At 36.3% G+C, this 23674-nt stretch overlaps 1 protein-coding gene across 4 annotated transcripts in view; it reads left to right on the top strand.

Moving 5' to 3' along the window:
- The first annotated feature begins 2713 nt into the window (after positions 1-2713).
- Positions 2714-23674, top strand: part of otud7b (OTU deubiquitinase 7B) — a 49997-nt gene continuing 29036 nt past the window's right edge. For all 4 annotated transcript variants that reach the window (XM_052144604.1, XM_052144601.1, XM_052144602.1 and 1 more), the window contains exon 1: positions 2714-2888. The gene's annotated coding sequence lies outside the window, so the exon portion shown is untranslated. The remainder of the gene's footprint in view (positions 2889-23674) is intronic.

Below are 23674 nucleotides of genomic sequence, written 5' to 3'. Positions count from 1 at the left end.
TTGAAATATTGGGACCAAATCAACACAGGAAACAACATAAACATTTGTAACGTGTGAATGAGAGATGTTCACGGTGATGTACCGGTGGGCGTGTACTCGCCGGTCACACACCAGCATCGCTGGCATACGGAGATAAATCGTGGATACAATATATTTAAATATCCGCGAAAGTAAATTTTGGCCATATTTGTGCTGACCTCAGACCTGCATACACATTTCCTGGGGCTTGGCATGGATCAAAAGCGTTTTAAATATATATATATTTTTATTGAGATGGTTTTACGGGTGTTTTTCCATTCACCACCATTGTTTCCTTCCACTGTTATGGCGGATGCGGGGGGAATGTGACGTCATGTAACGTCACTGAAACAGGTCCCAACAGCCTGGTTCCATCCCATAGACGAATTGATTTTCAATGATAGTTTTAAAATATTATAGACAGCCCTACCGTGAGCTACTAGGTTGTTCATCAAGTATATTCTTCAGTTGAAGCCATCCGTCCGCATTATCTCAACTTCATTGTTTAAAAATCGAGTTTGATAGGGGGAATTCGTGTTTAACATCTACATTATCCATTGTACATCAGATAAATATCCACCAATCAGAGAACCGCGGGCCACGAAAACCGCGAAACGTGCCTCTGTGCCACTGTGCGATTCCTTGACGCACTGTAAATTACGTAAAGGAGTCGGTCTCCCTTCACTTATATATTTGTTCATATCGGAATACTTTGTAATAAACATAAAATATATTGTTTCTATACTTATAAACAACAACCTAAAATAAATAGTTGTATATATTTCTATAGATTTATATTCAATTTAATCATTTGCCTCGCATCAAAGTTCGTGATGTTGTGATTCACCTCGGAGCTGAAAGGGGAAAATGCTCTATTGAGCGCAACAGTGATTGCCCACTTTTTCAGCTCTCTGGGTTCCGGAAGTATTTTCCCCATTTCCAGGGTTGGGAGTAACAGAATACATGTAACAGGATTACATATGTAATATGCAAAATATTAGTAACTGTATTCCACTACAGTTACAATATAAATAATTGGTTGTTATAGAATACAGTTACATTCAAAAAGTATTTTGATTACTGAAGAGATTACTTTGCATGTTATTGTCATTTGTTTAATTTAATATTTAGTCCTTTCAAGATGGAAAAAATTATACATATAAATGATGCGATCCAAAGTGCATTTGAACAGTGTTGAAATACTTTCTTATAATGCGTTACATTCATACGAGCAGACAGAGAAGTATGTTTGTTTTAATAGTCAAAACAAGTGAAAAAAATCTACCAGTGCTGAAGAAGTAATCCAAAGTATTTAGAATATGTCACTGACTTTGAGTAATCTATAGGCCTAGTAATGACATTTTACAGCATGTACTGTGTAATCTGTAGTCAAAATGCATTCAAAAGTAACCCTCCCAACCCTGCCCATTTCTCTCTTTTCCCATTCTAATGTGCTGCACTTTTTGCTTAGAAATTATATGTTATTATTTATATTATTTAAACAGAAATTCCCATTGTAGCTTCATAAAGACACATTTAAAATAAAAAAAATAAATAAAATCATTAATCCATGTCTTCTGAAGCGATCTAATCAATTTTGTGTGAGAACAGACCAAAATGTAACTCCTTTTTCACTGTACATTTTGCCATTGCAGTGTAGGCACGATTATAATTTCAAGCTTGATTGCATTATCCTCCTGCTTGACACACGTGCAAAGCGCTAGATGGTGCTAGGAGTGTTATCGAGCTTGAAATCATGATCTCCAAGGAGACAGCAAATGTCTAGAATTAGAGTGAAAAATTTTACATTTTGGTCTGTTCTCATCCAAAATCATTTGGATTTCTTCTGAAGACATGGATTAATCCACTGGAGTTGGAATACTTTTATGCTGCCTTTATGTGCTTTTTGGAGCTTCATAGGTCTGGCAACTATTCACTTGCATTGTATGGACCAACAGTGCTAAAATATTCTTCGGAAAATATTCGTTTTTGTTGTGCAGACGAAAGAAAGTAATACACATAAGGAATGGCATGAGGGTGAGTAAATAATAAGATCATTTTCGTGTTTGGGTGAATTATTCTTTTAATATTAGGTGCATGCAACATTTAAATAGAAGTCTGGTCTCATTGGAAACTTAACGTCATATCTCCATTATGAAATGTCTTTCAAACGACTTAAATATAGATGGATGAATTTCCACATAAACGGTAGGCGTGAACATGTCATCGTACAGAAAAACTGATTTATGTCAACTGGACTCTCCACCTCAGAAAGTGTTAATCTGAGGTCATGCTGTCAGAAAATGTTGCTGATGACATTTTTCCAGTTTCACCATTTTGGGCTTCAGCAAATTACGTCATTGCCATGTTAGCCCCTTTAAAAAATAAAAATATCTCTTATTGCTTTGTCACTGTCACTCAGGTCAGTTTTCTTTTTTTCTTTTTTTCAGAGGCTCGTTGAACCGATGCCCATCATAGAATGTGGTTAGCCAACCAGCGTGGAATACTGAGCTCCCACTCTCTCTTCACATTTCCCCTTATCTGCCCAGAGGCGGAGCTTAACAGAAAACACATATAGTCATTGGTTCCATTTTATGTCTGTGAAACTCAGCTCTCGTTCTGATTGGTCTAAAACGCCATTAGAGTCTCATTAGATGGGCGGATTTGTAGCGCCTCCGTTGACATTGTTGTTGTTGTGAATGTACTTAGTCGCTAAGTCTTTTTAAGACAATACACAAGACGTATTTTGAACATTTAAACAAAGCTGTATAACAATTCTAACTGAAGGAAGACGACCCCGCGGTGATCTTCTGCAAGCGAAAAGCCAGAGTGGGAGGAAATGAGAGAGAAATTCCGCGAGGCCGCTCGAGGTAAGCTAGCTTTAGCTGCACGAGCCAGAAAATCCCTCACAAGCGTTTTGTAACGGAACCGGGTCGATTTAAGCGGGTTTGTGTCGGTTATGAAAGGAAAGTGTTCAATATCTCTTCTATGTTTGTAGTTTGATAGCAGATGATTTGATTTCTGAATTACAACTGTGTGGAAGTACAGATTTAGAAGGGAAAGTTGGCCGTTAGGTTGTTTGTTTCATGCTGGAATCTTTGAGGGGACGGTGGGCGAGTCGTTGACTCTAATTTAACTGTTGAAACTGAGACACACACACACACACACACACACACACACACACACACACACACACACACACACACAGAGAGAGAGAGAGAGTATTAAAGTTAATTAAATGTCTTTATAAACCGCACAAAATTGCGCATCACCGAATTTGGTACTCAGTTTGCGAGCTAACACGATATTTGTGCCTCAGCAACTTTGAGAGACATTCTCAAGGTCCGTTAGCCAAGCAGCTAACTGGTCAAGCGTTGACAATCTGAGAGAACAAATAATATATTTTTAAAGCTCGATTTTTAACAAATAGCATTTTGTCATAGTTTATTGCAGCTGTGACTTGGCAGGTTGTGACAACTCCTTTCAACCCGGCAACCCTTCATGCTTCCCAGGCATTTAATAGGCAACTGTGCCATATAGTATATTACGGCATCATATTTGATTACAGTTATAGGCTGTAGCTTGTTATATACAGCTCTGGAAAAAATGAAGAGACCACTGCAAAATGATAAGTTTCTCTGGATTTTCTATCTATAGGTATGTGCTTGAGTAAAATGAAAATTTTTGTTTTATTCTATAAAGTACTGATACAATTTCAAAATCAAAATATTGTCATTTAGAGCATTTATTTGCAGAAAATGACAACTGGTCAAAATGACAAAAAGAGATGCAGTGTTTTCAGACCTCGAATATTGCAAAAATAAATAAATAAAACAAGTTAATATTCATTTTAAACAACACAAGAAATCAATATTTAGTGGAATAACCCTGATTTTCAATCACAATGCTTCCATGCATCTTTGCATGCTCTCTACCAGTCTTTCACATTGCTGTTGCAAAAGTTCAAGCAGCTCTGCTTTGTTTGATGGCTTGTGGCCATCCATCTTCCTCTTGATCACATTCCAGAGGTTTTCATTGGGGTTCAGGTCTGGAGATTGGGCTGGCCATGCCCGGCCCAGTGGTCCTCCATCCACACCTTGATTGACCTGGCTGTGTGGCATGGAGCATTGTTCTGCTGGAAAAAACAATAGTCAGAGTTGGGGAACATTGTCAGAGCAGAAGGAAGCAATTTTTATTCCAGGATAACCTTGTTTGTGGCTTGATTCATGTGTCCTTCACAAAGACGAATCCACTTAATTCCAGCCTTGCTGAAGCACCACCAGATCATCACAGATCCTCCACCAAATTAGAGCAGTGGGTGCGAGACACTGTGGCTTGAATGCTTCTCCAGGTCTCCATCTAACCATTAGACGACCAGGTGGAGGGTCAGTGATGATGGGGGAGTGCTTCAGCAAGGCTGGAATCGGGCAGATTTCTCTTTATGATACCCTTGTATATCCATTTAAAAAGCTTGTGGAATTTGACTGGTCTTTTGTAGGTAATTGGTACCAAACCTTCTTAAAACGAAAGCTGTAGGCACTTGCTGCCGTGACTTGAATCCCTTCAATGTGTGGGTATGGTTACACTCGGCCCTGAATTATTTAGCTCTGTATTTACAAGCTCTTTTGTCAGCTTGTTGTTTAGTCAAGGCAGCCACCCCTAAACATAAAATTAGGACATGCAAACTAAAGTCTTGGGTTTTTAGGCAATTGTGGCTTGTTTTTTTTACTATGTGGACTTTGAAAATGATAGTACGCTTTCATTGTTTGAACACAGGCCCTCTTTTTAGCTATTGCTATAGAGTATCACTTACCAATCAAACTGAATTATTATTTGTTTTTGTATTTTCAGAGAATATTGATGAGTTTAAAGAAGAGGTCTTATATTCCTATACAAGTTAAGCTCAATCAACAGCATTTGTGACATTATGATCGTGGTAAGGCAGTGAGGCACTTACAAAGGAGTTGAATGGGCCCAGTCCATAAACGTTATAATATGCAGAGTTTTCAATATGGAACCAGTATAGGCCTTCATGTAAACATGATTTTAGTGTGATAAAATTGCTTATTAACCAATATAACAACTTTGTTATCATGATGACTAGTACTGCAACAATTAATCATTGAAATATCAATTATAATCAATAATGAAAATTATCGACAACTAATTTAATTGTTGATTAGTTGGATTTGTGCTGAGTGCATGGAGAAGCATTGTCAATTATGAAAAAGGTGCCTTTTTGTGGATCTTGCTGCATGTGTCATGTTTAGGTTGTAAAATTAGGTGTGTTGACGTAGTGTTTGTGCTGTTTGATGCAATTGAGAAGAGAGGTTGACCGATGGTGGGTTTTGCGTTACAATAACTATGGTGGGAAAACAGGCTGCTAGCCGATAGTTTTTAAAATGTATAATACGAATGAAAAATTTTCAATCAATGTAAAATATTACTGAACTTTAGTAAGTATCCCTTTCAATGGCGATACCTTTAATACATTTCTCACTTCAAAGCATTTGCCATCTGAAATGAATTAAAATATGAATTAAAATATAACATTTAAGATTAATCATTAGTTGCAACCCTAATGACGACGTAATCCTGATAGAACTGCACAAAGAAAACTACCAAGCGATTTATCCGACTAAAATAATGTTAACATGTATAAAGTTTCAGTTTTGTGGCTATACTTTTGAAACGGTGTGTATTTAAGCATTTGTTGACTGGCCCTTTTCACTTTCATTCTGTGTCTCACTGTAACCTTGATTTTTGCTTTTTTTTTTTTTTTTTTTTTTTAAATGAATGTTTTCAATAATCAACATAATGCCTCAAATGCAGTCAGTTAAGCTTAACTTGTACTGAACCCAGAACATTCCTTTAACACTGTACTTGCCTACTGTCTATTAGACAAGGTGAAGTTCATAAACCTATAGTTCTAATTCAAAGTGCTCAGAGTAGTCATAAGATGTTTAGGACCACGTCGGATGCTGATGTTGACTAAATGGACAGCACTATTTTTTTAAAAAATTTTTTTTAACCTGACTTTAGTATGGTCCATTGTTTGAGTCAGTAGCCACACATTGCTTCCAAGGCCCTTTGTATCCAGAAAGTGTTGTGTGTTGTTTTGTGTATGGTTTGTGGTAAACAATTTGAAAGTTATATGATCTTAGGGCTTTTATATGAGTCATAATCTATTTACAGCACGTCTGAAACAGTAGAACAAGAGAGAACTGTGCTTTGGGGCTCTTTGCTCCATTATTCGTTAGGCCTATACCACCAAATTTTTATGCTGACGTTCTGTAGAAATTTGTCTATTTTGGCTTTGATGGTACTTTAAACTGTTAAAACTACCATTTTGAAGCACCGGAGTAGTGGTTGACCGATATGGGTTTAAATGACCGATGCTGACATACAATGCAGATTGAAGGTTGAAACGATTTGTCTACGTTATCAACAGCATCGAAAATAAAAATCTGTCTACAAACATTTTCATTGTCAAATAGTCGTTTGATCTCATTTAAATATGCAGGGGTGAGAGACGAGCGTCTCCGTGTTAGAGTGCGCATCAGCCGGTGGAACTTTAAATCTCTTCCGGTCTCGACTCCTGCTCAGATTGGGTCTCTTCCGTGACTGGTTGAAGCAGCTCTGACTGCACAGAGAATGACAGTTTTGGAGTTTGTGTTTATTTACATGGCACGCTCCCATATTATATGAACATTAATTAAGGATAAAATAAAGATGTATCGCCAAGCTTTGATCAGTGTTTGTGTTATTTTTTGCTGGCCACCAGTTCAGTGTCGGTCTGCTTGGCGTCCATCTTCACCAGATTTCCACACTGAACACCGGAAACTCGCATGACATGACCACACGTGCCACTTCCTAAACTGAGACTGACTGGCCATCTTTTTATTAGCGGTGTAGAAAATGGGCAAACAGCTCTCAGATAGAATGGGCTGTCACGTCCACACATGTATTTATTTATTTAATAAAATCGCAGCATTTGCCATCATATAATCGCACAGGCTGACATTGCGATATGATTAATCGAAATATTAATTTAATATTAAAAATACAAATATTTTAAAATATCTAAAAATCCTTTTAAAAATATGCATTTACCTGAGAAGCAGCATATAAGATATTTAGACCTGCTTTTAGAGAATAGACCTTGAATATAAGTATATTTTGTCTTGACTGCACTCACAGAAGTAAAACCAAGAGAAAAAAAAATGAATACACGTATTATGTTCAAAATACAAATATATTTGAAGTCTAAATATCTTTTGTTCTCAAGTACATGTATCTTGTTAAGGATTTTTAGACAATTTTAAATGGAAATTTAAAGACAAAAACACTTGATAACAATAGGATGTTTTGCAGTGAATTTCTTTCACTGAATTAAAGGGAAAAAATACTTTTTATTAAGTTTAATTCAGTAATGTCAATAGCAGTGTTTTTAAAAGATGATTTTGTCATCTTTTTTTTGTTAGTTAGCACCTATAATACAACCTCTAATACAAAGTCAGGGCACAAGCTGAATAATCGTTTAAGAGCTAATGATTAATCAGTGCAATAATCGCAGAATAGTCAAATAATCGTTCTAATAATTGTTAGATTAATCGATTATCAAAATAATAGTTGGTTGTGGCCCTAATGCGATATATCATACAATCTAATATAGCAGGACTCGACATTAAGCATTGTCACGTGCTTGTCCTCCAGACAAGTAAATTCATCATTCACTTGTCAGAGTAAAAACGTTACTTGTCCAGTTTGAAAAAAAGGACATTTAAGTTACAAGCTCGAGTAACATGTCAAAGTTTATGTTGTAAAAAATGCGGAACCTAATAGTGTACCTATGTAGTCAACTCAATTCTCTTCGACAAAAAATGTAAACCGCACTGGTTAGGGGGGGAGGATATTCTCATATGGTAATTATTTATGTCACGTATGGTAGTCAAATAAATTAAAGCCTCCATCACCACCATTAACAGCAGGGGTGCTCACACTTCTATGGAAAGAGATCTACTTTTTCATCGTTATTGTGGCAAGATCTAACATGTACAATAAAGGCTATTCATTATCACAATACCAAATTTCATGTCTGTTGTGAAATTTGACGATTCTCAATACCAGCTTCAAAACAACAAATATGTTTATTATGGAAGAATGGTTTCAAGTTCTTAAGTAATTATTCAAGACTAGTAAACAGTCAGTAATAAAATAACAATAAAACACCACAATGAATAGAAATAGATAAAAAATAATAAACAAAAAATTACGATTAATAAAATTCAGTGCTTTTTTTTTAACAGCAGTATCAAGTATTCAAGGAAACATTTAGAATGAAATGCAACGCAAAACTACTACTGGTCTTTACTGTTTGGTTATAATACATTAATACTTTTTAATGCTTCTGAAGTTTCCCAGTCAAGAACAGTGAGTGTTTTCTCGTTTGACAGACTACACTAGACTGCAGCAGATCTATTAGCTTGAATTTATACTTACAAATCCACTTTTTTTCATTGCTGTTTACGTTCACTTTAGACATCACTCTCTGAGTTTACATGAATACCTCACCAAGACGGGCATTTTGGTGGAATTTTGAAATGTATTTATCCGTTCAGTTGTGCGTTACCACGAGCATTTTCAAACACAAGTGCATTTTAAGCACACACATACACCGCCTATCAATCAAACAGCTGTTACTATATCACTAGCGAATTATGAAATTACATAAGACTTCCAAAGAAAGGTCACACGCAGAGTGCGTAAAAAATTGAAATGAAAAAACCCCTCTACAGTAGGCGACGCTATTTCTGTTCTACTAACATATACACCAGTCTCTTCAGCTGTTAGAGATTAATATATTGAACGCTGTTAAATCATTAATTTACGTAATTTGGCATAACTGTTTTAATATGATGTTTCCATGGTGTTCAGGAGTAAATTTGGCATCTTATCCCATCTGTCTTAATCCACCACTCTCTTTTTTGTTGTTGTTCTGGAAAGTAATTTAAATGCAAGAGTGGAGTTTTTTTTCTTTTGCTCTTGGAGCAAATGGGTAAGTGAAAATAAGATTTGCTGTGGTCTCTCATTCACCGCTGTCAAAGTTTACACTGCAATCATTTACTTCCACCTTCTAAAACCCAGAGTGTTTGAAAGGTGTATTGAAGGTCTCGTACACAACTATTACACAAGGTGCAATCATTAATTGATGCTTAAGAAGACGACACACTATTATGTCCATACTATATTTTATGTAAATATCTGTAATGTACTGTTCTTCAGAATGTGCTAAATCGTTTTTTTATCTCTTATGTTTATATAAATTATGAAAGGGGTGTGAACATTTGAGACAAAAGGGAATGCAAAATCTCAACTATATATACTGTTTATTAAACCTCCGATTAATGGCTTATCAGCTGTCTTTTCTTCTGCTTTCTATCTCGTCTCTGAAAAGCGATCTAAATCGAGCAATTCTGTGATTTGTCAACTAAAAACAGCCATTTGACTCCTTAGTGTTTCAGTTTAGGAGCCAATGGCTTCGAAGTAATTTTTGTTGTCTTGAGACTTATGGAATAATGCACATTAAGAATAACATTGTACAGAAAAAGTACGATGCATAGCGTAATATAAAAAATGATTCGAAAACATTGCTTCATGGTCTTTTCTTTATTGAAATTATTGCAATACTTTGTTATATTATCCTTAAGACATACCTGCAAACTTGTCGCTTTTCGGCGAAAATCGCCGTTTTCTTGGTCAATTGGGTCATTTACGTGAATCACGTAGAACCGGAGAGTTTTTTTTATGGGGGGGGGGGGGGTATGCTGCCCGCCCTTCATCTGCATGCCATGGAGGCTAGAATTGAGAAACATTATTGGATAATTCTTATAATTGACATTTCTCTGGGCCAATCGGAATCTTAGCACTTGCGTCAGAATCTTGAAGCACACAGCGTCAACCACGCGAGTCTGATGGAAACTGATAACGTGTAGGAATCGTATGTGAAATTCGAGGTAAGTCAAGCTTTTTGGAGCAAAAACAAAAGCTATTTGTTTGCTTGATTCAAGTAACGTTAGCTACCGCTTTTTATGTGATATAATTTACAATAATATTGTATTGTCTATGGGTGAAACGGTACATGTAAGTTATTCGTATTGAACCGAAACTGTACGGGTGTCACGGTTCGGTGCACGAATTTGCACAGAGAATACATGGAAAAAAATAAAAAATAAAACTCTAGATAGCGATAAATTTTGCTCTATTCACGTTTGGTGTGAACGCAGCATAATAAACAGGCTGCGATGTCAAGATTGTAATGCTGAAGTGTGTGTGTGTGTGTGTAGTGAGAGAGAGAGGCGCGCGGGCGCGTTCGAACATTGGAAACAAAAACATACTCCATCATTTTGTTAATACAGGACATCATTCAAACTGCAAAGTGTTTACTTATTTGTGTACACTCGCAATCAAATACAACATTGTGCTTTTGTCACACTCTAAACTCTTGTCAAACTGTAACCTACAACTGTCCACCCACACACACACACACACACACACACACACACACACACACACACACACACACACACAGTTTTAAAAGCAAAACATTTATCCAACCCCATTTCAAAACAGTCTGTGGGTTCTATCTTTTGGACATTCATCATATCGCATTGGTTTTCATTTCTTGTCCTCAGAGCACTTATTTGTTTATTTTTAAGTTACACATTCTACGTTGCTTAAAAAAGAAAATCAAATGTGTTTTTAATGGTAGTATTATATTATACGGAAATCAATTATTTATAATTCAGATGAGAATAAAGTTAGGGTTAATTAAACTTAAGGAAAACAAATATATTGATCTGAAATATAGCAAATTAATTTTAAATTCATTCAGGTACAATTACCAACATATCTCAAGGTCTTTTTATTAATTTTTATTAATAAACTAATTGTATAAAACTATTGTCAGTGCACTACAAATAAACTGGTTCTAAGCCTTTATTAATAAAACTCATTTAAAAAATACAAGGTTTAAGACAATGATAAAAATGCTATCTATATTTTTGTTTTGCTTTTCACTCCATTGTACCGAAATCATACCGAACCGTGATGTCTGAACCAAGGTATGAACCGAACCGTGACTTCTGTGTACCGTTCCACCCCTAGTATTGTCGTCATACCTATAAATTACGTTAAGCTATGCTAAAAGTGGTATGAATGGTTTCCAAAACGGTACAAAAACTATTGTTTTACTCGAGGGGAGGTGGAAAATGAGCTTAATTCCCCAAATGGTGGAATATCCCTGTAACGTTAGCTAGGCTTATCGTTAGCCGGGTATCCAATCATCCATCCCCCCCCCCACGGCGATACTGTCACCTTTTTTACTCTGAGGAGTTTGCAGGTATGTTAAGAACCGTAACAATATTTATGTTAATAGGTCTAATAATTGAATCTGCATTTAGTGAAAATGCAGGGAGGAGATCCCATTTGGGGATGAGCAGGAACGGTTGACTCGTATGGAGAACCAGATTGTTTTGTGTATCTGTATACAAACAAAAAGTTCAGAATTGTTTGAATAAATAATATAGGCTACTAATACTGCGAAAAAGAACTAATAAAAAAATAAGAATATTTATGCGTGACTCTTAATAATTAAAACAACAATAGTATTAATTAGTATTAATAACAGCAGCACAAAAATATTTGTCTAAATCGACGGCCGTGACCCTTGACTTGGTATTGTTGACAGAATTTGGCCCTTCGTGAAAACTAATTGGGGAACCCTGGTTTATTACATCTGTTTAAACAAGATATGCACAGATTTGCTTTCAGTATGTGATGTTAGTTTTATAGATATTTGCATTTTTATCATTAGACATGACAATTAAAAGTTACAGGGAACTGTTGAGGAGAGAGAGGGAGAATGAAATAAGTATTTTGCTGCAGCTCTGATATGCAGACCGTTTAAATGAGATCGTGTTGCACACCGGTCTATTATTGTGTTAACACGATGGCACGTAACAACAAAACGAACCAGTCAGCCAAACGGGAAAATGTATCCTCTTATATTATGCCGATAATAATACAAAAAAAAGGCAGAATATTGGCCGAACACTAGTTTAGAGTGGAGGGAGTGTTTCAATAGTTCATAATGTTATGCAGGCATTATTCAAGACATTTCTTTGCTCTCAGTGTTTGTTTTGAGGTAGTTTACAAAAACTCTTGGATCTTGAATTACTTTGAATTGCTCTGGCTTTTTGTTGGTTTCTACTTCAGATAGTCCTACCTTACCTGATAACTTCTGCGTCTATTCTTTGCTTCACACCACCCTATATTGCTGTGTTTACATCGATTCTTCAGTTTGTAAAATGTTGTTATTTGCTTATTCAGCTAATCAGGAACTGAATGTCTGAGTGTTAACCTCCTGGTGCGTCTTGTTAGTTATGAAAATGTAAGTAGCGTCCCTTCTCAAGTGGGCCTGTGAACAGCTGCTGAATGAGACCAGGTGGGGTAGGGATTCCATATCACTTAGTGCTATCCCACAGCAGTCATCTACCCCAACAAACATGGGTATAGGTTTGTCACCGTACAAAAATGTCAGTAGTCTGTACCAATACCAGTGAAATTTTTTAATTGTCTATACCAATTTCAATACCACAAAAAAAGGGTAATATGCTATTGAGCACAATTCTTTAGCCTATTTAACCCTTTTTTTAGCCAATTTGTTTTAGTCAAATGTATCATTGTAAACGTATATTATAAAAAAATATATATTTTTTCTCTCTAAATTCTTAAAAAAAATTCACAAATTCCATGTGTTCCACCAAATAAATATTTTTTAATAATGCATAGTTTGTACTTTTTGCCTAATCCAAGCATCTGGAACCTGTTTAATTCGACACTGAAGTTTTACTTTAAGATACTATGTGAATTCAAACTCAATTTAATGAACACTGTATTTCTATAGGACTAGTTATTATATTCTGACTGTACAGTAGAGCGTTTTACTGAGATGGGACATAGCTAGTAAAAATATTTGTTTCCCACTCCATAACGGATATCATCAGCTCCTAATGATTTAGGCTAATAATCATTACTGTGGTTAGATTGCAGTTGGAGAGGGAAGTATGGTTGAAGCTCGCACAGCATTACAATAGAGTAGAGCTTATCCCTTGCTAGAGTTTCTGTGATGTCTCATGCCACACTTACTTAAAAACCAGACTTCAACTTCTCCTCGCAAATGCTTTTAAAGCGTATCAAGTGCCGGACGGCAGTTCCAGCGGCTCGATAGCGCAAAATTTAGTCACCTGTGCAGTGTTAATCTCGTCAACTAAATCACTACTGAAAACATTCATTGAGGAAGGTTTTTTTTATTTTGTCAACGATAACAAAGACCAGATGAAAAAGGTGCATCATGACGATAATTAAACAATTTTATTAAAGCATACTATTGATGAAATTATGCCTAGATAAAAATTATGCTGCAAGATATGCAAAGAAGAAACATCTATAGAATATGTATATAGAAGATATTAGATATAGATTCACCTAACCCATTAATAATTTGGGATTTCTCTGCTTGAGCTGCATTGATCATTTTCGATCATTTTATGATCAGTTAATGCCAAAGGCATACATTTATCCAAAGGTGTGTATTTTTGGGGGAATTTTGATATTTCAACCTCAGTTCCTAAAATACATCTATAATACACTGTGTACATAAAATAATTACACCCAGGACATTCAGGACACTAATGTCCCCATTGAAACCCATTAAAATGGCAATATTTGATCCCAGTGCCATTTGAGCATAAAATCATGAATTCTATGATATTATGCTTTCATTCCTGGAGCCTTGACTTCAAAATATAAACTTAATATTTTCCACCAGATGGCACCATTTTTCTCATGTTTAGCCTATGGAGCAAATACATGCCTTTTTCCTATTTCTGTTTGCCGTCTTATAGAGCACTGCAGGCACAACAACAGTGGTGTTATGTAAACAAACTGGCATTTAAAGGGTTCAAATCCTGAAAATGAATGAATATTTGGTAGGTATGATCAGAACTGATGTTGGTTTAATAACTAATTGAAAGTGGAAAATAATATTTATATATATATAATATTATTGTAGAAGTTTTTTGATGTGGACATTTTTGTCCTCTAAGGACCTGAGTATCTTTTTTTTTTATTGATGCACTGGTTTAATTGGAAAATGTTTATAATGTATTTTTTTCCCCCCAGTATTTGGTCTTTTACAGTTTGACACATTTGTCCATTTGCACATCATCATCAACTAAAATATTTTATTTTCGTTGACTAAAATTTTTATTTTCGTCAGACTAAAACTAATAAATATGAGATGACGAAATATTGACAAAGTTTAAAGGACATTTTCATCAAAAGTCTAAAGGTTTACTTGAATTGATTTTAGGATTTAAGAATCGATATCGAGATCATCAAATGAAGATTGCGATGCGTCGGAAATTCTAGATTTTACCCACCCCAAGTACCAAAGCATTGCTATTTTTACATCACAATAGGCAGCATAGTAAAGGAATATTCCTGGATCAGTTTATTATATTATTATTAATACAAGTTAATCTCAATCAACCACATTTCTGGCATAATATGTGTGTGAAGAGGAGGATGGGCAAGGAGGAGGCGGGAACCTGCTGAACAGTAAACAAAGTTTTAATGTCAAACTTAAAACAAACATTAACACCGATGCACATGCAATGTGGCCGCGTGCGTCCCTCTCTCTCGACACTGTCGCCTCCTGCTCCCCTTTATCTCACTCTCCCGCTGTTAAGGACCAGCCGTGTGCCAAAGCAGACCGGACACGCCCTCCTCGTCACAATGTGGATTACCACAGATTATTTAATTTTTTTAAAACTTTCTTTAAAAAAGCAACAATCTATATTACAGTGAGGCACCTACAATGGAATTGAATGAGGCCAGTTTTTGGAGGGTTTAAAGGCAGAAATGTGAAACCTAATAAGAATGAATATATTATTTAAGATGTAAAGTTGTTAAAATCGTCATTTTGGCAGATCACAGTGTGTACGCCATTATGTTGTCCTGGCAACGAAGTTGTAAAATCAGATATACTGAAACACGGAAAATGTTTGTAAGAGATTCTATCACTGAAATCATGTTAACATGCATATTTGTGATGAGTATTTTTACATTTAGCCCCATTCACTTCCATTGTATGTGTCTCAGTGTAAACCAGATTTATTTAATTTTTCTTCAGGAAAGCTAGGACAATTTGAAGTATCTTTTTGTGGTGATCAACATTATGCCACACATGCTGTTGATTGAGTTGAACTTGTATTACTGTAAATTGATGAGACCCTCAGGTTCAGACTTTCAGTTGTTCTACTTTACAAAGACATTTTTGACTTTTTCAGATTTAGTGGAAAGTTGCTGGCTCGAGACTCCTAAGGAGAGAGTCATGAGCTATTACCATTGTGCACTTGGTCAAGCACATTGCTCCAGGACGAATTGACCCTGCAATTAGTATTGTAGAAGTTGCTTTGGAGACAAGTGTCTGCTAAGTAACTACTTGCTTGCAATTAAGATTTGTCAGAGCATAGTCTCTTACTTAATGTTAAGCTGTTGTTTTAAAATGCAGTCTTGGCCTACTTTTTATACAGCACTGAGTGATACAGAGCTGCTAGGAACTGACTGTTCCGTTAATCTTTCCAAAGGGCCATGTGACAACAGCCAGTGCCCACAGTTTGATTCATTATACTGGTGAGTCCTGTAAGCAGCATACCCCACTGCCCCAGACCTATGCATCAACTTCTCAGCATTCTTTAAAAAAACAACAACAAAAAATCAGCTATTTTTCAAAGTGCCTCTGATTACACTGTGCAACCGCAATTTCATTATCATAACCCAGTGGCTTAAACAGTGACCAGAGAGTAAAATAAACAAGGTCTTCCTTGCATCAGTCAGTTTATCCAAGCAATCAACACTGTGACCATCACTGGGCTCAATGCCTCGTGTAAAAGTGTGTTGATCACATGTCTCTTTCCTCATGCCCTAAACATCAGTCTTGATCCAGACGAGCTGTAATTCTATCCCAGAGAAGCTGAAGAAGAGTCTTTCGTCTCGGATGACATCACAGGGATTGACGCAAAGATGCCTGGCCGATCGTGCAGCACATGGGGTTTCACATGAGCAATAGCTGTATTGGCTGTAGGTAATTGGTGTTGAGCTGCTGTTGCACATGCTTGCTCTAGAAGCCTATAGTCTGGACATCCGTCTAGAATTCCATTTGTTTCATATAGAAGAAATATTTGCTATTCTTACCATTTAAATGCTGATGAAAGTCTGATGCCTATCCCCTTGCATTGGTTTGTTTGAAGTGCTTTAAGCAGTTAAGCTTTACTTGCTGAAATGCTTTGTTCAGATAAGTGTCTGTTTACTCGTGAGCTTGGTAGGCTTACCAAGTAAGATGCAAAGCCTAAATTAAAACACAATGCAAACCACACCCTGTCTCATGAATGCAGATTATATAACAACCTCAGAGTAAATACAACAACAGTCAATTAAATTCATAGTACCATCAGTACCATCATTTGTTAGAGCCGCAGCTAGTTTCCCATGTCATAGTGAGCATTGCACATTTTTTGACTTGACAGAAACCACCCAACATGATTGTGCACTACAGACTACGCCTGCTTGTATAGTTTTCTAAAGTCGCCATTTCATTGTCTCTGACACTATTGATCTTGATAATGATATTACTGTGGTTTTTTTTAAGATTGATAAATTAAATTCATGAGTTTCTCACTTCAGAGTTTCTCGGAAACACTTGAAGATGCTTTCCACCATAAAAGGAGATCCTCTTCTGTTTGCACGACTCGACAACAAGAATTGAATATGAATGGAGTAGAAGTAAATAATAATCTAAATATTACAAATATTGCTATGGCAGGCTTTGCCTTAAAAAATACAGATGCCATCATATCTTCGTCTCTCATCTAACACAACACTTCCATAGCGCACCCCTAGTGGACTCAACTGTGAAATTTGGTAAAAGATTTAAAGGGAAAGTACAGTATCCAGCACTGCTCATGGCAGGCAAATGCCCAAAGAAAAATCGGCTTGCGATATTTGAGTAGTGTTTTTAATAGTGACCAAATCGTTCAGCCCTACTTCACGCTAATAGTTATGAATGAATGTATCTTATTAGGGCTGGGTGATAAAGATCATGATATTTAGCACAATAAAATGATCCACGATTTTTATAAGCTCTTGAGTAATTTTCCACATTTAGCCTGTTAGTTATATCTAGACGTTCAGGTGCATGTCGCGAGACCGCAATGATGACAGTTGCACCCTCATCATCTCTAGTGAGCAGTGTGACTAAACAACAGTGCTGTGTACACCAGATCTGATCTTCCTGCTGTGTATTCTTGAATATTTTTCTCTAGCTCCGAACATGCTTCATTTATGCCCTTCATCTATGCACGTGCTGCCTCTTTTCCTCGCATGTGAGTAAACATGAGGCGAACCGATGATCTTTCAACATTCATTTCAAACTGCACTTGATTGATTAAACTCTAAAATATTTTTATATTTTGGTAGAAGATCCTTCAGACACCTCTGCTTTGGCTGTTTCTGGGCCCCCAATGCAGTATTGTATAGACTGGTTAGGATTTTGTTTTCTTCTTCTGCCAACTTAGGAAAACAAATTGCAAATGTGAATGTATATCATGATAAATATCTATATTGAATGATATGAAAAAGAATACTGTGATAATATTTTTGGCCATATCGCCCAGCCCTATATCACAGCCAGTGGTGGCGATCGCATATGGTCTAGTCACAAGTGTTGAAATATTTAAACGGATGCGAAAATTCCACATTTGAAGATGGTTGGAACACCATGCAGCACCCCGTGGGACTCTCCATTGGAAATCATGGACTTTAGGTATATTGTCTACCATAACGTGGTTTAAGGCCTGTTTATATAGTTCAAACACATTCAAGTTTTGGGCTCAATTGTGAATAGAATAGGGGAAACCCCAAATCATGTACTAAGTACAGTATGACTCCTCACCCAAACTGTATTTAGTTTAGGTTGGCAAATCTCCCATGCACTGTAAAAACTATGACGGATTGTTCGCCAGGGACAATGAATACATTACTGTTGCCATTTTTCATTTTTATCTTGTATTTTTTCAGCACAGCAGCCTTTTTTTAGCCATGAAGCAGCATTGACAGTTGGGAGGTCCAGATAGAATCTGTGGCTTATTTGTTTTGTTTTGTTTTTGATATAGGTTAAATATTTTTGGGAGTTTTACATGGTAAAATTTGTTAAAAGGAGTTGAGAGTACTACACCTTTATTAGTAGTTGAAAGCTCAATGTAATTGGCAATAATACTCATTAAAAAAAAAAGCAAGAAGCAGGAGATTAGAACTTCTTGTGAGTAATGTTCCAATTCTGTGGAAATCTGCTTTCTTTGTTGCTTAAAAGGCATATTTTTTAGTATTTGTTTTTTAATGATATACAAAAGTAAATTTTTGTAAACTCTAAATATTCCCATGCAAGCTCTATAGGTTTTAAAAGTTACTAGCCTCTCTAGATGTTCTAGATCAGTCTCCGGATGCATTTGCAGTATGTTTGTTTCCTCTGTTGGTCCTGATTTCAACGACACACTGCATTTCCTTCTGCCTCCTGAGACAAGGTTAAAAACAAGACTACTTTTTCCCTTACTTATTATTTAGAGTATTGAGGCCCTTGAAAAGTTTCCTATCAAAGTTTTTGCAATGCATTGACCTCAATAAAATAAAGTGTCAAGCTTCAGTGTTACCGCACAGGTCAAGCATTGTAATGTGATGCTCAGAGTTCAAACAATTGCAAGTATGACCTCATTTGCTGTTGACTTTTCAAAGTGCAGGCAATGAGTACTGGGTAGTTCACTAGACGCATTATCAATATAGGCATATCATATGCTTCCTGTTTTGTTGCTACCTAGCAACCTCATAAAGTAACCCTTCAATGAAGTTATCTGCAATGTTTTTAGTGTGGAGGTCAAAGTTTTGCCTGATACTTGTATGGAGAGGTACGCTGAAGCCTTATAATATGATAGCAATGGTGGCTGTGGGCAAGTCTCATTGTGAAAGACTTCTCAGTCATATCAGTACAGGCCATTGTGTTCTGTGGTATTCATAGCGTAGGGGTTTGCCAGATTTCTTTCTCTCCTGCTTCCACTCTTACTGCTGTCTGTTTTGCAGACTTTGTACTTTGTGGTTGTTTTTGACTGATTAAATGTGGCAATTTTTAGCAGTCATGAAGAGGCTTTTCTTAACTTAGTGCATTGCTGATAAGAGCTTGAACGTGCCGTGGAAAATCTGGTCCCATAGAGCATTCCAGGATGTTTGCATTTACATGTAAAAGATGTCTTTCTCACCAGAATTTTGACCCATTTCACCTTAATATATAGACTTAAAAAGACTTAATAGTTTGGTAAACAACTTTTTGCAAAACCTGCCAATGGCATCAGGTGAAATGAGAAAATTGACTGTCCATAAATATTTCTTATTGACTTTTTATATAAAATGACTAAATTATAAAGCTGTTTTCCTTTCATATTTGTGACACACAGTGCTAATCATTTTGTCACTTCCAGAATCATGTACGAGATATAAAGTTCTCCATCTCTATGGAAGTGCCACTGCCACAAAAGACCCATCGTAATTCTGTTCCTTAATTGTCATTTTGGGGAATTAACCTTCTGAGTCCTGAGCGTGACTGCTGTGTGCATTTTCCGTTTCACCATTTTTTATTTGTAAGTAGTAGCCCCTAAGGAACATGAAAAAATATATATATCTTTTATTTTAGACCGAATAGTTTTAAAATTTGGGACAAAGTTGTGACATTTTAAATAATACCAAGCTATTAGAGAGTACAAATTGTTGTGTTGTTTAATCATGTTTTTAAGACGTTTCAGACATTGAATCAGAATTATGCTAATTTCTTATATAAAGTAATGGCCACCAAATGTAGCTGATTTTCATCCTACCTTCGTACACAGCTTCTGAAATCAGTAGGGTTATGACATAATATCATCTTAAGACTAAGGATGTACAATAAGATGAAGCTTGTGTCTTTAACCTGACCTCTCTGCATTGTAGAACTTCTTGAGGATCAGACAAACAAATGACCGCATTGATTTAGGTCTCCAGATATTTCCTATTAAGACCAGAGAGAGGAGAAGACCGGCAGGACGGGGCCTGTGTGTTGTATTCACAAACATTTATTTTGTCTTTCTTCATGACCAGCGACAGAAAATGGCAAAACCAATGAAACACTTATTAGGATTCTCTAAATTGGAACACATTTGGAGACATCAGTCCATTTCAAACACTGTTTAGCACATTTGCTAACTGCAAATGGACAAAACAATAGTGGCTGTAAGTCCTGCTAAACAATTGGTTTGCTGCTCCACACTAATTACTTTTTAATGAGTGCTGTGCAGGATGCTGAAGAGCAGATATCTGTGGTGCAGTCCATGACCGCATACTCTCTACTGTGCAATTTCCCTGTCCCGAGAGCTTACCCATCCCCTTCCAGGCCCCTTGCTTTTAAGACTCTGATAATGTCTTGTCTTTGCAAGTTATTGTAGAACTGTGGCTGTGAAGTAGCGAGAGGCTGCAAACTGGATTTAGAGAGCAAAACATCTTAATCTCCTAGCCGTGATGTTATGTAATAATACTATGCATTCCATGCCTAAAGGGATTGTGCCAGCTCCCAACAGTTAAGTTTGCCAGGCTCATCATCACATCTTTATTTGAGTTCTGTTATTGGTCTTTTTTATATATATTTTTTAATTATACTTTTTTTTTATACATAATTGGAAATTATTTGTCATGGTTTAGCTAAATGTATAGGCAGTTGTGTTATCATGATACTAGTTCACAATTTAATGATTTGTATGTCAGATGTATTGGTTTTTAGTATCTGAGCATTTTTACGAGCATGAGCACAAGTTCAACAGCGTGGTATTGGACCCAATTACAAAACCAATATCAGTATCGGAACATTCCTAATGTGAAGATTCGCTGGCAAGCTCAATGAAAGAATGCTCAGAAAGCGTGTCTCTCTGCTCTTCCTTCAGGTTACTATAATTATATTAAACGTACACCACTGTTTTCATCATGGTTGACTTTACCGTGTTCGCAAACCACCGTTGGCTTGACAGGAGAAGCTATTGCATTGGTTATACACAGTGTTAAGTTGAAAATATTTTGAAAGACCCTGTGTTCTGTTCCATTCAATTGCATTCTATTTAGCTGTTTGAAAGGAAGAACTCGCTTAGTGTGTGTGAGTGTTTGGTGCTGTCTTTACCATTTACACAATGTGACAGTGCGCTGTGTTGGAGTTTGTTGCAGTGATGATTCAGACCACAAGGTACCATAAAAAAATAAGGCCCCTCTTTGTTAATTTTGTTTATAGTTGTCACTGAATTTAGTGAAAAGTCACGTCATGCATTATCATTGGGGAACATCTTTTTCATGATCAATCATTGCTGTTACTTCTGAGTACTCTAACAGTCAAGTAATCCTGCCTATCCGTGGTGTGGTGCTGGGTAATTAAAACTTAATTGCACATCCACTCGAAATCCTCTTCCCAATGGCATGAACAGTCCTGAACATTGCCTTCATCTTGCTTCTAAATTTTCTGGTAACTGAGGCTCTCAATGAGCAGCGCGAAAATAAGGGACATTCTCTCGAAATGCCTGCGAGGACAAAACTGAAACGGTGAATTCACTGGCCAAAAAGAAAATGAACCTGCAAATTGGCACTTGTGAGGTGTTCATTTTGGACCCGGTTTACACTACAAGGCATAATGTACATATCTGATTATTAGATTTTTTAATGTATTTTTTTTACTGATATTGTAAAATGACTGGTATCATAACTTTTATTTTTTATTATTTTGGTCTCTAGGAATTGGTTTAAGCAGATGAACATGCTATTTGTCAAGTTTTAAAGCCTTAAAAGAAAATCACATATCCCTATTTTATCATTTGTTTTATATATTTGAAGTCAAAATTGTTTTATAACAATTATTTGTTTGACAATTAATCGTCAGCCAAATTTCATAATTTTGACAGCCCTAGCCTCGGCACCATTTCTTTTTTTTATTGTATGTTAAAAACAATGCATTGAAAGTGAGTGTTGATTGAGGCTGTCAGTCCTTCCCATTCTGCCTAATGTCTCCCTTTGTGATCCACTGTAGAAAGAGAGTCATATGGGTGAACTGTGCCTTTAAGCATCAAAATATTGTATTGGCTGTATTTTAGTTACTTTGTTCAGCATTTCACTTTCAGTGAGGACATAAGTCACTTTTGGACCATGTCCTAACCAGGTGTGATATGAAAATTTAAGCATGAGTCAGCAAGTTCTCAGCCACCTTTGTGATTGACAAGCAACCTCTCTTCATACCAGTTGGGATGAATAATGCAGCTCTAAAGCAATGGGATAATCCATTTCATTAGACCCTTCTACATCTGTCAAAAAGGTCTGCTCTCCCGTAGTGAACCTTGCCAATCCTGTTAGCTCAAAGTTTTGTATTGCACTTGTATTCAGATCATGAGTCTCAGGCCTCCTCTTTTTAGGTTTTTTAAGTGTAGTCTGATGTTACTAATTTGGATTATGAGCAGCAGATGGCTGGTTAGTGTTTTATCTTGCTCATTTACGCTGGTGTTGTGCTCCAGTGAGTTCATTAGCTCTGCATGGGCAGCCACCACCTGAAGAGAAGCGCCCCTATTCCTGCTGGGATATTATTTAGACAGACCTCTTCAGCTGTTGATTCTGGTGTCATAAACTCTGTCAGCTAGACCAAAATCACAGATTAACTGTAGTTAAAAGCAGCTTTTTAAATGAGTTGAATTTAGTAATGGCATATTTGTCGTTTTAACCATTTATCTACACATTTGTGTAGTCTCCGCAAAGACAGTGTAGTATAAAGACAAACCTGTTATGTGCTTGCACAAAATAGATAGTTCCGGCTCTAAAATATGATTGGATGAGCCACATTCGAAGCTAAAATAACTAATACTCGCCTTTGTTCCAAAAAACACCCTTTAGCCATGTTCTGTCCACACGTAATGCTTTTTGCTTTAATTTTAATTTAGATTGCTACATCTCTTTTTTTGCAGTCAATACATAGTTGTTTAGATTTAGAATGTTTCATGTATGAAGTAAAAATTGTGTATGCATGTTTCAAGGACAAGGAATGATATTTAATCATTGTCATTTATTTGCAAACCATTATTTATTGTCATTGAATATTGTCTCTTAAAACCCTTTCTGTTCTTTTATAGTCAGTTGTTGAGCAAAAACTATGAAAAACAAACAATTCTATTCATGCTTAGCACGAATGAGGTAAAGCCATTAGAGTCTACGCATACCCCTAGACAGCACTAATATATATATATTACATATATATATTACATATATATATTAGTGCTGTCTAGGGGTATGCGTTATACCAGTACTAACGATATATTGCGATACCACAAAATTTAAAAAGGTCTGATATCATCATGTTCATTTCGGTACCATATTAAAAGGATGCTGCCATTAGCGTAATGTAAAGTGAGAGTTTTGAGATTAAATCAAAGACCATTAG

Source organism: Xyrauchen texanus, chromosome 15 (assembly GCF_025860055.1).
Source record: "Xyrauchen texanus isolate HMW12.3.18 chromosome 15, RBS_HiC_50CHRs, whole genome shotgun sequence".
NCBI classification, from domain to species: Eukaryota; Metazoa; Chordata; class Actinopteri; order Cypriniformes; family Catostomidae; genus Xyrauchen; species Xyrauchen texanus.
This window is presented reverse-complemented; position numbering and strand designations above follow the sequence as displayed.